The 12,990-nt window shown below is 41.8% G+C and overlaps 1 protein-coding gene across 3 annotated transcripts in view; it reads left to right on the forward strand.

Annotated features, from left to right (window-relative positions):
• Nucleotides 1–11,600: 11,600 nt before the first annotated feature.
• The window catches only part of CSNK1G1 (casein kinase 1 gamma 1), a 101,232-nt gene continuing 99,842 nt past the window's right edge, over nucleotides 11,601–12,990 (forward strand). For all 3 annotated transcript variants that reach the window (XR_003253907.1, XM_026068276.1, XM_026068277.1), the window contains exon 1: nucleotides 11,601–11,696. The gene's annotated coding sequence lies outside the window, so the exon portion shown is untranslated. The remainder of the gene's footprint in view (nucleotides 11,697–12,990) is intronic.

The following is a 12,990-nucleotide window of genomic DNA, read 5'->3' on the forward strand; positions in this document are numbered from 1 at the left end:
CATGGTATGGATTACTTGGTAATGAACATTTCTAATTGTCAACTACACTGAAGATTAGTGATTGAAAGTGGAAGTCTAATCTAAGTGGCTTCATACAGATGCAACTTCCTAACTTTGTGACTGGTAATATTTGCCTTCAAGTTAAGGTTAAATTTATCTGTACAAAATAGTGCTTTATTCTAGCTTCTGGGAGAAGTTTTTAGTATACCAGTGGTAGTGTACAGAGCCGGACGGTTCTGGCACCTGCTTTGTTGTGTGGATTTGCCTCCTTGTGTGGAATAAGACCATTTGCCTTACCTTCAATGTTCAACTCTAGCAGCTTCTCCTTAAGACTGATTCTAATTAAATACATAATTCATCATGTGAGAGTAATGAAAAAGTTCCCTTCTATGTATAATCAGGCTTCTTGAGCGCTGCTGCCATCCTCTCAAATGCCAGACTCTTCTGAGCCTGGTAGTAGACTGCCAGCTGAATGGGAATAGCTGTTGCTGGGAAGTAGAACAGGATTTTCAAGTGTCTGCTCTGCTTACTTACGTTTAGGAGTGCAATGAGTGGTGTGGTGTTGTGTTTTTTTTTTTTTTTTTTTTGCTTGTGAAAGAAACTCTTTGCAGATGAGTGGGCAAAACCCTTATTTGGCATGGGCATTGCTTACCAGTTGGGACTGTCAGGACTTATCTAGTCTCCCTGCCATTGAGTTAGTTATTATTGGCACACTGGTGTCTCCTCCTTGCTACAGATAGTACATGTTATCATTTTAATTTTTAGGAGGGCTGAAATATTAATCTGATTAAAGACTAGGATTGTTGGGTAATAAGTCAAGTGAATTTCAATACGTGAATGTCTGATTAAATCTATTGCACTGTGTGTTTCTGGTCACTGCATCTTTAGTGGAGCTGGAGAACATAGAGAGAAGGGGTGTTAAAGTGAAGGCAATGGAGCAGCTGCCTGTCCAGGAGAAACTAAAAAGTCTGCGACTGTTTAGTTTGGAAGCACTTCTTTAAACTGCAGGCAACAAACTTCTGGGTTTTGTTGTCCCAGGAGTTTGTGGAAGCTGTGAGTTTAGATGCCTTCAGAAAGGGATTAGATCCATGGACAGCAGGTCCATAAAACAGATGCTAGTGGGACTGGGCAAGGGTGCCAATACTGACATCTCTAATGCAGTAGTTGTGGATGCTGGTTGGGGAGCATGAGGGGAGCAGACTGCAGAAACTGGCCAGACTCCTGCTCCCTATAGCATCCCTATAGCATCTCCCTAAAGATCTGTGATCATCATGGTTGGAGAGAGAATACTGGGCTAGGAAGACCACCAGTAGSGCATTTCTTATTTCAAGTGTTCAGTTATCCCAGTCTCATGGACCCCCTTCCTTTTTGGAATACTTGAAAGGCTGGGGGGGGGAGCAATATTTCTGAAGGGCCCTGAAAGATGGCTTGCGATGATCTCTCAGATGAGAGGGAGGGGAAATCTTGAGGTGATTCTCAGCGTCCTGTACCTACCTACAGCTCTTGCATGCTGTAAATACTCGAACAAGATTTGACACACAAGATGCAGTGACTTATGTGTAAAGGCATTTCAAAATGGGACGGCTAGGAACTGAAACTGGGCAAACAAAAATTAGAAAGATGGGACAAATAAGAAGTTGGACATGAAGTTCTCGGTCCCTTTAAAATGAAAGAAATTCTTGAAATTCCAACCTTTGTATGCAGAAAGTGGGAGGAGGTGATCATAATGCTTCTGTTCAGCTCTCCTAGTGCGGGGCTGTGGCCAGTGGACAATCAAGCGTTCCTTTCCAGACCGCGATCAGCTAATAGCCCGGCACTGGGTAGCGACAGCAAGTAGCAAAGTATGTACATATTAATGCCTTGCTCTGTGTCATTCTGATTTTATGAAGTAGATGATCACAACGCTTCACCAGTGCTGCTTTGCTTGTGTTCGTGTCGTGGCCGATGAACTGTGGTTTGCTTGTTGAGTTTCCCAGCTTCCCGATCCGTGCCTGAGAAAAACTTAGTCTTATCAGAAATTAGACTATTAAACCCCACTTTTAGCGTGGGAAATATAYTTAGTCTTTTTAACACACTTGGGGAACTTTTGATGTAGTTTTGTACTTAAACACTGAGCCTGGGAGTTTAATCTTTGCTTGGTATTGAAATACCCYGTTGGGGAGCGTTAAAAGTTTAAGTCTGTGGCTGCAACTGCTGTGTCCAAAAGGGAAGGTTTTGATCATGCCCTTCCCATGCACTGCTTCTGGTGCTTGTCAAACCTGTTTCTGAGCTGCTTTAACTCTCTAACCTGGCACAAAATTATCCAGTTATTGTTGGGTTGGTTTTTTCCTGTTACARTGAGCTAGACTTGTTCACAAATAGGTCTGATAAGCACAGGCAGGGAAGAAAACAGCTGCAGCAACCAAGAGCAGGAATTCCTGCTGTTCAGCTCACTCCATTTTATGGAGAATATATATATWTTTTTTTTATGAAAGCTCTCATTCGGTCCTTTTGCCCATTCCCAACTGCAAGCATCTTGACTTAAGAACTTTTGGGGGAGCATATGGGTTTATTTCCTTAGACTCTTAGCGTTCTTACATGAATTTTTGACTCCCACTAGCTACAACCATATGATAGCACCCAGTAGTCACTTAATAAAATTGCCTCTCTAGCTAGGAAGTATTTTTGACTGGATTGTTGGCCCCTCTTAAAAGGGGATGATGTATGGAGGAAGAGAACCAGGATAAATAGAAGCTGCAAAGAGCCTAAAGTCTCCCAGAGCAGAGCTCTTGAGGAACAGCAGAGGTCTTGATGAACAGAGTCTAGTGGGCTTCTACTGGAAAGGCTTACTTGCCTTTAAAGAGCCAGCTGTGTCATCTGAGTATGCGGCAAGCTTCCCGCTCTGCAGCGCTCAAGGCCTAAATCTGTCAGGTGGTGAAAACAGATCCCAGATAGCAGCATTTGGGCTGCTGGTTTGCGCTTAGGTCTGAGGAGGAGTATCAGCTTAGCAAGCAACTCTTCTAAGGGACATTGGCTTACTAGATCATTAACAGACTCTTAATTCAATGTGTTAAGCAGGGGGTATGTTGAACAAATCATCCTCGCTTTGAAGGCTGAGAGGTCAGTGCGTTCTAACAATGATTGATTAAATTTTTCTTCAAAATATATTAAGAACTGAAGTAATTAATCTTGGGATGTGAATCAGTGGAATCTTGCAAGAAAACTCCTTTGCCTGTATGAGATTTTTGGAACATGCTTGCGCTATCCAAGCCGGGACTGCACTTGGGGAAGGTGTACCTGACCGTGTTTAATAAGACAAATCCCATTTGGGAAGACTTCTTTTAGACCTGAATTAGGAGGGGTTTGCTTCTCTTCCTAGAATGGTTGGGGGAATAGAAATGTTCTTTGTACAGATGCTGTCAGCTCCTGAAGAATATAAATTGTGACTCATTTAACCAATAAAGGATTCCTTWAAAAAAAAAAAATCCAAAATATGAACAAAGTGCAAGGTGCTAATAGTGATACTCAATATGTGGTCTAGGAACTCTGTTTCACAGGAGGATGTAAGGCGAGTGAGCCTGCGTAGAGGCTCTTCAGACTGATTGTTCTGACCGTTCCTTAATGCCTGTTTTGATAAAATAGCGTGAAGGTTCAAAATCCCATTTTAAATGTTTCTCTATCTTAACTCAATGTTTAATAAAGGCGTATGTTCCTTCTCAGTCCTTCTCTCTGAACTTGCGGCATACCCAGACCGTTAATCAGCACTGTTCCACTTGGTAGCCCTCTTATTTCAGGAGAAGCTGAATAAGAAGCTGTTTCTTTGCTCTGCTGTTTGTTGGATGGGCCCATATGTGTGAGGTGGGGTAGCCCTATTCTAATCGCTCATTCATGTAGAACGTTTTCTACACCTTGACTGTTCTTGTTGAATTACCCATTTTTGCTCCATCTTCACTGAGCTGTGTTCAACTAAACTGAAAACCCTAGAAGTGAAGGGAAGATGCAAGGACGGAACAGCTTCAGATGCAACATGAGCATAACATGAGAACTTAGCTKTAGCTGTTATTGCGTCTTCCTTCTATGCGCAAGTAAGCAAAGAAGAAAAATCTCTTATCTGCAGGTTATCTTCGAAACTTTCTTGTCCTTTCATGACTCAGAGCTCAGCTTTGTGAATGAATGCTTATTTGTGTAACAAATGTAACTGGGGTGGAATTGTTGATCTGTCACTGTAGTATTTGAGTGAGACTTTGGTCATCAGAGTAGGACTGCAAAGCTAGCTGGCGCTTTAGTAGCTCTTACACAAGAATAAAAAGCAGATGCTTAGTTTTAGGATGTGTATGTGTTTTTCCTGAGGTCCCACAATATCTTTCTTTCAAGCTACAGTTTCTCACATATCTGTGTATTCTGCAAAAGTTTTGGTCACTGGAAGTGAAAAGTAAACTATTCTTTAAGTAGGCTTTCCCAGCTTGTTTTTTGTTTTTTGTTTTTTTTTTTTCTTCAAGTTTTGTAGACTGAATCAAAGAGATCAAGGTTTCAGGAGTGGAAGCTAGTAACAGAAGTGTAAAGCATAGTTGCCTTAGTGAGCATCTTCAGCTGAGAGGACAGAGGAGGAATAGCCTTGCTGAGATGTCACTGAGCCATGTAATATCAAATGATTCCTTACTGCTGGAAGCAGGTAGTCTTGTTCCCACCTGGGAATACCTCAAGGAAGTGTAGGCAGTGCAAACTTTGTGTAATGAAACTTAATTTGGAGTAGGCAGGACCCTGTGTTCTGAATGATTCAAAAGATTTTAAGAATTTAATTTTAAGGTATTCATGCATCATAAATGGGACTCTCTGAACTTGTCCACCTGGTATCTTTAAAATTTATGGTGCCTTGAATAAGACCAGGAGACTATTCTGTACCCTTTCATCACAAAGACTGTTGGCATCAGTTTTGAAGTCTTCAACATCTCTCTATTAACAAAAATTACAGCCTGCATAACAGGAAGCCTAGAAATATGCGCAGGTTTCAGTGGCTTATGAGGAATGTCAAACCTTTACATGCACAAAGATTGCACTCAGTTAGGCACGCCGGTATATAACTCAAAAATTTTGTTTGTAAGGGCAAAATTAAGATCTAGACCGTGCGGTGCTCTGTTGCTACGTTTGAAATGTGTGGGCTACTCGTGAGTTAGGGGAACTGTGAGAGATACTTCAAGTGGTATTTGCAAGGCTTTTGCAAGCAGCAGTGTTTTTCTTCTTTATTTAAATRTCAGACAAGTATTGTTCTGTGTACTGCCCAAGTACGGTGCCAGAATAACTTTTACTGGCTTTGACCTTTCTTTTTCATTTGAGCAGAACAGATGTAGGTATCAGCTTTGGGGTGTATTCAGAGAGGAATTTGTAAATCATTGAGTCTGCAGAGGAGCTTCACTTCAARTGTGGTTGTTAAGGCAGCTTTGCGCTCAATTCTTCTCCAGGTCTTGAATGTAAGTATCTGTTTCTGGTGAAAAGGCAGTAAAATTTATCCAACGAGATATGACTTTTTTCCTCTTTTCACGCTGCTGCTTCCCATCTTTTGAGGGCAAACCTAGTTTGCAAACAGCTTTAAYGTATGGTTTGGGTCCTCTATGCTCCACCGCTGCTTTACTGTGCACCAGGCATAGGTTTTCATATCTACTGCTAGTTGGCAAATAATCCTGCTTATTTATTCTATACGTTCAAAGTTGGTCTCTTACTTTGTGTCCCTTCTGACAAGAAGTGGATATCTTCATCCGTTGCTAATCCTGATTGCATTGACTTGACCTAACCTAGCTAACGTTAAAGGAGTGGCTTGTGTGGGAGGATGGTCCACACTCTTCCATTACGAGATTTAGGGAGCATCAAACAGAGGCAGGTTCAGAACAGATGGAAGGAGGTTGTTTTTCAGGCAGTGAAAAACAGACTCGTAGAACCAGCCAAAGGATGTTGGGGCTACAGAAAGGTTGTGCAGGTTCAGAGGGAAACTGGACAAGCTCACGATGAGACTCTGTTGAGTGTTACTGAATACACAGAAACATAACTGACTTGGGAAGGCCCAGAACTAAAAATAGTTGGAGACTGGAAAAGTTGCACGGAGAAGTTATTTAGGCTTACCCTCTTCTTTCCCTTTCTCAGGCATCTACTTATGGTTTCAGACTCAAAACTAATTCTTATTCTTAGGTTCAGCTCTGTTGGCTTTCAGAGGACATGGCTTTAGTTATTTTGGTGCWGTCCTCAGAGCTATATCCGTTCATGATTTCTGTAACGGTTTAGCAACCAGAGCGGTATGTGGATGAAGGTGCAGGTGGCATGTTTGAGTTACTCTTGTCTGAAGTTAAAAATGTGGGCTAAGACTAAGCACAGACTTCTCTGCTCCACTTAACAGTGGAGCTTGGAGCTTGGAGCCTCCTAAGACTGAAGGAGAAGTTTTGCTGCATGGTTGGAGCTCTGATGCAGGTAATAGTGAAGGAGTTTTGCCACGTGGTTGGAAATACTAAGAAAAGCCTGTAGGCTTCAGAATGACTTCAGGTTGGGTAAAGGAGGGAAATGAGGCAAGAAATGGGAACGGTGCGAGGGTATGGTCACATACCTAGCAGTTTCCTTGCTAAAATGGATTCTCAGCYCTTGGTAGCCCTTGGCTGTGTTGATCTTACCTTCTTGTAAGGTGACRGGATGAACCAGATCAGGGAACCGATCTCGGAGAAGATGATAAAATGAATATTTAAAGCATGTCTCCAGTGTGATCTCTCCGTTAGCAAACTGGGTACCAATGTGATGGGAACAAGGCAGAGTGGTGGGTTGGGAGCTGCCTTAACCTGGCAATGGTTTTGAGAGGAAACGCACATGTAACTATGCAGCTTAAGTGATCCTTCCTCGCTCCTTCCTCACTCCTTTGCACTTGCACGTAACATGCAGCTTAAATTTGCTGAACTCTCTGAATTGTCTTGCCAATTCCCCCCCCCCCCCCAAGAAACATTCCTTGTATCTTGGCAGAATAGGAGAGGAATGTTTCATTTTTACAAACTCATCTATTTATTGCTTTTAGCCATTAGGCGGACTTTTTCTTGAAGTTGCCTTTTGGGGGTGGGGCTTTAGTACGTACAGATGCTCTTATTAGTTTCCTCGCTGCCACTGAAGGTGCTTTAGATCTCTGGAGTCTTTAAAAATGTTAGTACCGTTTGAATTTTGAAATTATATTAATATTTTGGGGGTTTGTCTTTGCTATTTTAAGTGTTTTGGCCTTTTTCTTTTTTTTTTTTTTTGATAACAGTTCTGGCTAAATGAGGGGAGATTGAAATACTGGGTGGTGAGATGAAACTGAAGAACATGGTGTTTTCCTTGAGACTGTTCACATGCTTCAGTTGTTCAGAAAAACGATGACTTCATGTAGGAAAGACAAGCCTTTATCTAGGCAGAGCTTTTAAATGATTGTATATTTGACTTGGAATAGTAATATGTTCCAGGTATTATGCCAAAACTGTTCAACAGTGCTGAGTTCTCCTGAAAAGACTTTCTTGTGCACCAGAAATAGTCTACAAAGACCTTATTTCTCCATATGGTTGTAGAACTGCTTGGTTTAAAATATGCTGACTTGCACATATCTTGAGCCAAGTCTGATAGTGGCTCATTTGAAGAACGACTGCATTGGTTTCTGGAGAGCTGATCCAAATTCTGTACACGGCTGAACAAACTTCTTACTGTTCAAACTCGGGATGAGTGCTGGAGCATCACATTGGCTACTAAAGTTTTGTTCCAGCATTTAATACTGTTGGGAGATTTCTTACCTTTGCGTGAAGACTTTGCTGTGGGGAAGTGTCCATTAGGTTGGATTTTTTTTTTAATCATGCTGCTATGCTTTCATTTGGTAAGACTATAAAAGCCTCAAGCCTAAAGAGTTTTTTGGTTTTTTTGTTTGCTTTTAAGTACTATCCAGAGTTTTGCGCTACTAACTATTAATAAAATAATAATACGAAGTACAAAAGACCTCAAAACTGTCTGTGGACCAGCTTCCCGAGAGAACTAATAAGGAATGGTTTTGTAGAGTTGTCTTCTGTGCTATGACAGAAGCTATGTCTTCCTCTGGGAGCCAAAAAGTATCTGCAATATAACCCAAACTAGAAAGCACTCTGTCTCTGGAAATCACTTCTCTGTTCTGACTGGCACAGATCCCCTCTGGCTCCCTGAGGAGATGAAAGATCTGGTTGTGTACTCAAAGGTAGCAAATATTATCTATTCATGAGCTGCCTTCAGGGACATTAGTTTTTACTCTGTTGYAACTGAAGCAAGCTCAAAAGCTGGCTTCTCTTCTCATCCTAGCTTTGAAAAATAATGGGGAAAAACATCTAGCAAAGCTTAAAGCTTCTGGTGTGGCCTTTTTCTCTTGCTGACAGCTGGAAAAGGATTTTGGTGTCTGTGGAGCTTCCCCAGTCAATTTGATAGCATTTATCTGAATGCTGCGGCCTTTGAGGTCTGAGCAGAAATGCTACATTTTGGCAATGTGCTGAGAACAGGCAGGTGCCTTCGCCTTGCTTATGTCAAGTGATGCAGAGGAGCATGTCCTGAGTACAGGTGCTTGGGACCCCTGCCCAGCTCCCCGAATGCTTCATATCCCTCTGTTTTTGGCGTTCTGTAAAATAAATTTTTGTTCTGTGAAATAAACTCTTTTCCTGAAGAGTTGTTTGGGCAAAACCAAAGCAACCTGGTTGAAACCAGATTCTGTGTTACTTCTGCATTATTGTGCAAAGCCAAGGTCTGGGCAGTTCAACCTGGCAGGTGTGTCACTAACCCTAAAGCCTAGCTAGTGCTCTCGAGGAGATGTCACAGGAAATGGGCAAAGTGCCTGGAGGTACTAATTAACATGCAAAAGTTTAATTATCTGTCAAAAGCTGGAAAAGGTCCCTCTTGCTGTTCTCACTTTCAGACTACCTCCTTCATTCTCATTCCCTCTTGCCGTAGTGGCTCTCTCTGCCTTCTTCATCTTCCCTTCGAGAAGAGGCACAAGCTCCTTTTATTCTGCATAAGCTGTACAGCTTACTGAAAATGTTAAGACAAAATGGAGCTCATTACTGTGATAAACTTGTGCACCAACTGGGTTGTCCACATATTCGAGCTTGTTCATCATTGCTTTTTTTTTTTAAGAGTTGGCTTTCTGTTTCATTCTATACTTGCAGCTGAATGAGGTTTCCGGCCTCTCATGTAGGTTGCTCCTCTGATGCGTGCTACAGTCGCGAGCCAAGTCCTTCTTGTTACTCTGGGGTCCCTCACGCTTTGCTTGAGAGATCATGGTACTGGACAGGGCTTCTAGATGAGCCCAGCGCCATTCGTGTAGGGCTGGGACAGAAAATGAGCTGAATCCAGCTTTTGAACCTCCAGTGCTCTCATGAAACTGGGAGTCCCATCTGAGAACGTGCTGTTATGGGAACATGGGAGGGCCGGGGAGGTGTCCTGTTTGCTGTGTTGTGCATTGAAAGGTCTCTTAGTAAATTGGTTTTCTGAAGCACAGACGGAGTTTTGTAACTTGGCCTTACTAGCAGGCAGTCGCAGGGCCTGACCAACATTGGGGATTTTAAGTTACACTTTGAGTCTTCCATAATGCGCTTGTGTTCTCGTCTTCAAGCAGAATGTGAATAATATGTAATTCCTGGCTTCAGGCCTTAACCCTGGCAGAGCTTGAGATGATTTATTTGCTTTTATTCCTTAAGTAAATAATTGTAATTTAGAGCGTGTTATAAATAGATTCTTCCGCTTAGCTGCTGTGTTTGCAGATGCCAGTACTTCTTGGAGGTTGTTATTTATATAAGCAAACTGAGGTAGTTTTTGACCAAAGATCCCAATATGGCATTTCTATGCAGTACTTTCCCCCCCACTCTCCCAAGCTGCAGTGTTGGGGTGTGTTTAAGGTGGAAAAAGAGCAAGCTTCCCTAGGTTAAAAGGTGTTCAGCATTTAAATATGTGGYGTGTCAGGTTCATAGGATAGTCCTTCATTCTTTGCCCAACAGTGCTGTTAAGACTGCTTTGTCAAGTCAATAAAAAGCACTGTGATCCCACTTTGACTATGAAGGTAGGTGCTCACAGGTCCTCTGCGGTTTAGCTGGCTACAAGTTTGGCTGGTTCTACTTTGCTTTGGCCTTTGACCGGATCAAATAATCTAGTTTTACTTGATGCTAAACTCTAAAGTTTTCCTTAATGCTTTAAAAGAAGCCCGATATAGGAGAATATATTCAGCTGCCTGATGTCTTTCCATTTTGGGAGGATGAGTGTTGCTTAGACCTTGTAAGCTGAGCCTTAAGTGGTGTCTTCCTCATTCCAGCAGCTGGCTTCACTCACAAATTGGTGCTGGGTAGTTGAAGTCAAGGATTACTAATGATAGCTGCTGTGAGCTCGTTAAGACTTTTGAAGTCTCTTACAATGCAGTTGAGCAAACCTCATAGCTTCTCAAGGGAAGGAATTATGAACAATATGGAGAGAACGTATGTGACTTGGACTGGACTGGCAAGAAGCTTATAAAAGTACAGGGCAGAGGTAGACCCAAATTCCTGCATGCTTTGGTCAAAGTGGTGACTCTTGGTAATCATGACTTTGAYGCGTCTTGTACTTGCTGTTGGAGAAAGCAAAAAAAAAAAATTCTTCTTGCTAATATAGAGCACAGGGCTTTCTAAATGAGAAAAGTTTACTTCTGCTGGGATCAGGGTAGAGAGTAGACTGTGTTTCTTTTCCCCACCGTGTGTTTATGGAACCAGTGGTATCAAAGGGCAGTATGGACCCTTAAATTTCCACCTCTGCTGTAATAATTAGGAAAATAGGAAGAAAAGCCGTAGCTTAGGGTTAGGCTTGGAATGCACTTAGGCATTTGGGAGAAGGGGTTCCTTATAGCACATTGCAGAGCGTTGTATGTAAGGGAGTCTGAGTTGGTACTTCAGTGTGTCAGGTGAGCCTGTCTTCTAGATGGCTGTTAAGGCTTTTCAGATCTTGAACTTGCTTTTTTAGATTTATTTTTATTTTTGTTTGAACAGTCCATGCTTCTTCTCAAAAGGAAGTTAAATGCCTAAGTTTTGCACGAAAAACGAAGCAGCCTGTATCTGGTCATCCAGGGCAGGGTTGCTTTCCAGAAACACTTTGAAACAGTTTCATTTTGGTTCAGCCTTGGTGTCGCGGTTATGGAGCGCTCCCCCTTGGGAACTGGTGTTTGAGCCCTGTTCTGCCCTATGGGCTACACGCTCTGGAGGGCGTTATCTGAGGGGGGGGAAAAAAAGAAACAAACACAAAACTCCCTTGTGCTTCCTTCTGACCAAAGGGCCTGGAGCATCACAGGAGATGTGGTCAGCCCGGGGATGCTGCCTCATGGCAGGTCGGGTTTGGGAACCTGTTTGCCAAGGTGGGGAAGCAGCTTACTGAAAACAAACCCAAATCACTGAGCAGTCAGAAACATCTGTATTTTAAGAAAACACTGTGCTCTTCCAAATGAAAATTCATGTCCTGATTTGGGGTAAGGAGGAATATTAGATTTTTCTATAGGAAGAGGTGTTTGGCTCTCTGTCAAGTGTAAAGCAAGATTGGAAGCTGTTGCATTTAGACTTTCTAAAATGTTGTCTTTTTTTCTTGTTTTTTTAAAATCACTACAGGTATGACTGGCTAGCTGCTGTGCTGCTCTGATGCCCCAGTACTTGCTTACGCTGTGATTTCGGATAACAAAGACAAGTGAATTAAGAAAACGTATGGTGAGTATAGTTTGACTTGATATTCTGGAAGGTCTTAGCATGCAACTCCCATCTTTGTTCCTTAAAAAAAGATATATAAGGGGAGGTGCTGTAAAATTCAGTAACATCTAGCCAGAGTATATGAAGTGTCCATCAAGCCTGCAGGAGGWTGCTTAGAGATCTGAATGAAAGCTRTTCAAATTTTATTCCATGTTTCCATTTCAATATTTTCGTTTTGACAGTGCTGTGTTTTGGGTTTTTGTTTTGTTCTTACCAGAAATAATTTGTCCAGAAACTTAATGCAGATTGCATCCCTGATTGAATTTCCTAGCTTTAGTTCTAGAAACGTACGTGTTGAGAACTGGAAACTAGGTAACTGCAAGGATGCCTGATGAATACCTTGAATAGGGAAAYTGTTCAAGTTGGGTAGGATATAAAGTAGGGGAGAGTCCAAAGACTTTCATGAGGATCTGAAGCTTCTCTAAAAGCACTTTAACTTTGTTATGAAATAAGCAGAAAACTAAAAATCAAAGATGTTGAGAAAACTTTCTTTCCAGAACTGAGGGCAAAGTGAGTAATGCTCCTAGGTGAGAACGTTTGACTTCAGTATGCGTAAGACACTTTACTGCCTGTTTCATGAAATCAGTGATGAAAATAAAAAAGGGTCTTTTGGAAATGCTGTTTCTACGTTTGGACAAAGTGACTTCACAAAACAAATTCTTTCTAAATCATAATTTCCATAAATTTCTCATATAGAAAGCCTAATGAGCTCTTGAGTTTTGGTATTTTCAACTAACTGGGGGGAAAGGGATTGGGGGGGGGAAGGGAGAGCAGGAACAGCTTCATGCTTCCAGCCTGAAGGAGAAACGTGTTGTCAATWTTGCTTGATAGCGTATGTCAAATTATTTTGCCATTTTATCCCTTAAAAGTGACTTCCCTCTTTTTTTGGCACCAGTAGTACRAGTGTCATTAATTGCTTATAACTTCTTAGTCTGAGCAATTCAGACTGGTGTAGTATAGTGCTTTTAATATCTTTCTRTGAATCCAGGGACTATAGTTATCCRACTGTGCTTTATTTTATATTGTTTTGTCTTAAAGATAAGCCCCTGAAGTCTAAAGAAGCATGCTTTGTTGACATGATGTTGTGGAGGGTTTCTTGTGTGRCTTGAAGACGTTGGCTTGTTTTTCTTCATCCCTGCCTGGAGGACATTTGGGATCTTGGGAACCTTTTTATCAGATGAAACAGTTTCTGTGGGGTTTGGAATCGGCATGCTTTTTCACTTGAGAGAAGCTTCTGCCCAGCTCAAGATGTCTA

This window comes from Apteryx rowi, unplaced genomic scaffold, assembly GCF_003343035.1.
Source record: "Apteryx rowi isolate R43461 unplaced genomic scaffold, aptRow1 scaffold_27, whole genome shotgun sequence".
Lineage (NCBI taxonomy): Eukaryota > Metazoa > Chordata > Aves > Apterygiformes > Apterygidae > Apteryx > Apteryx rowi.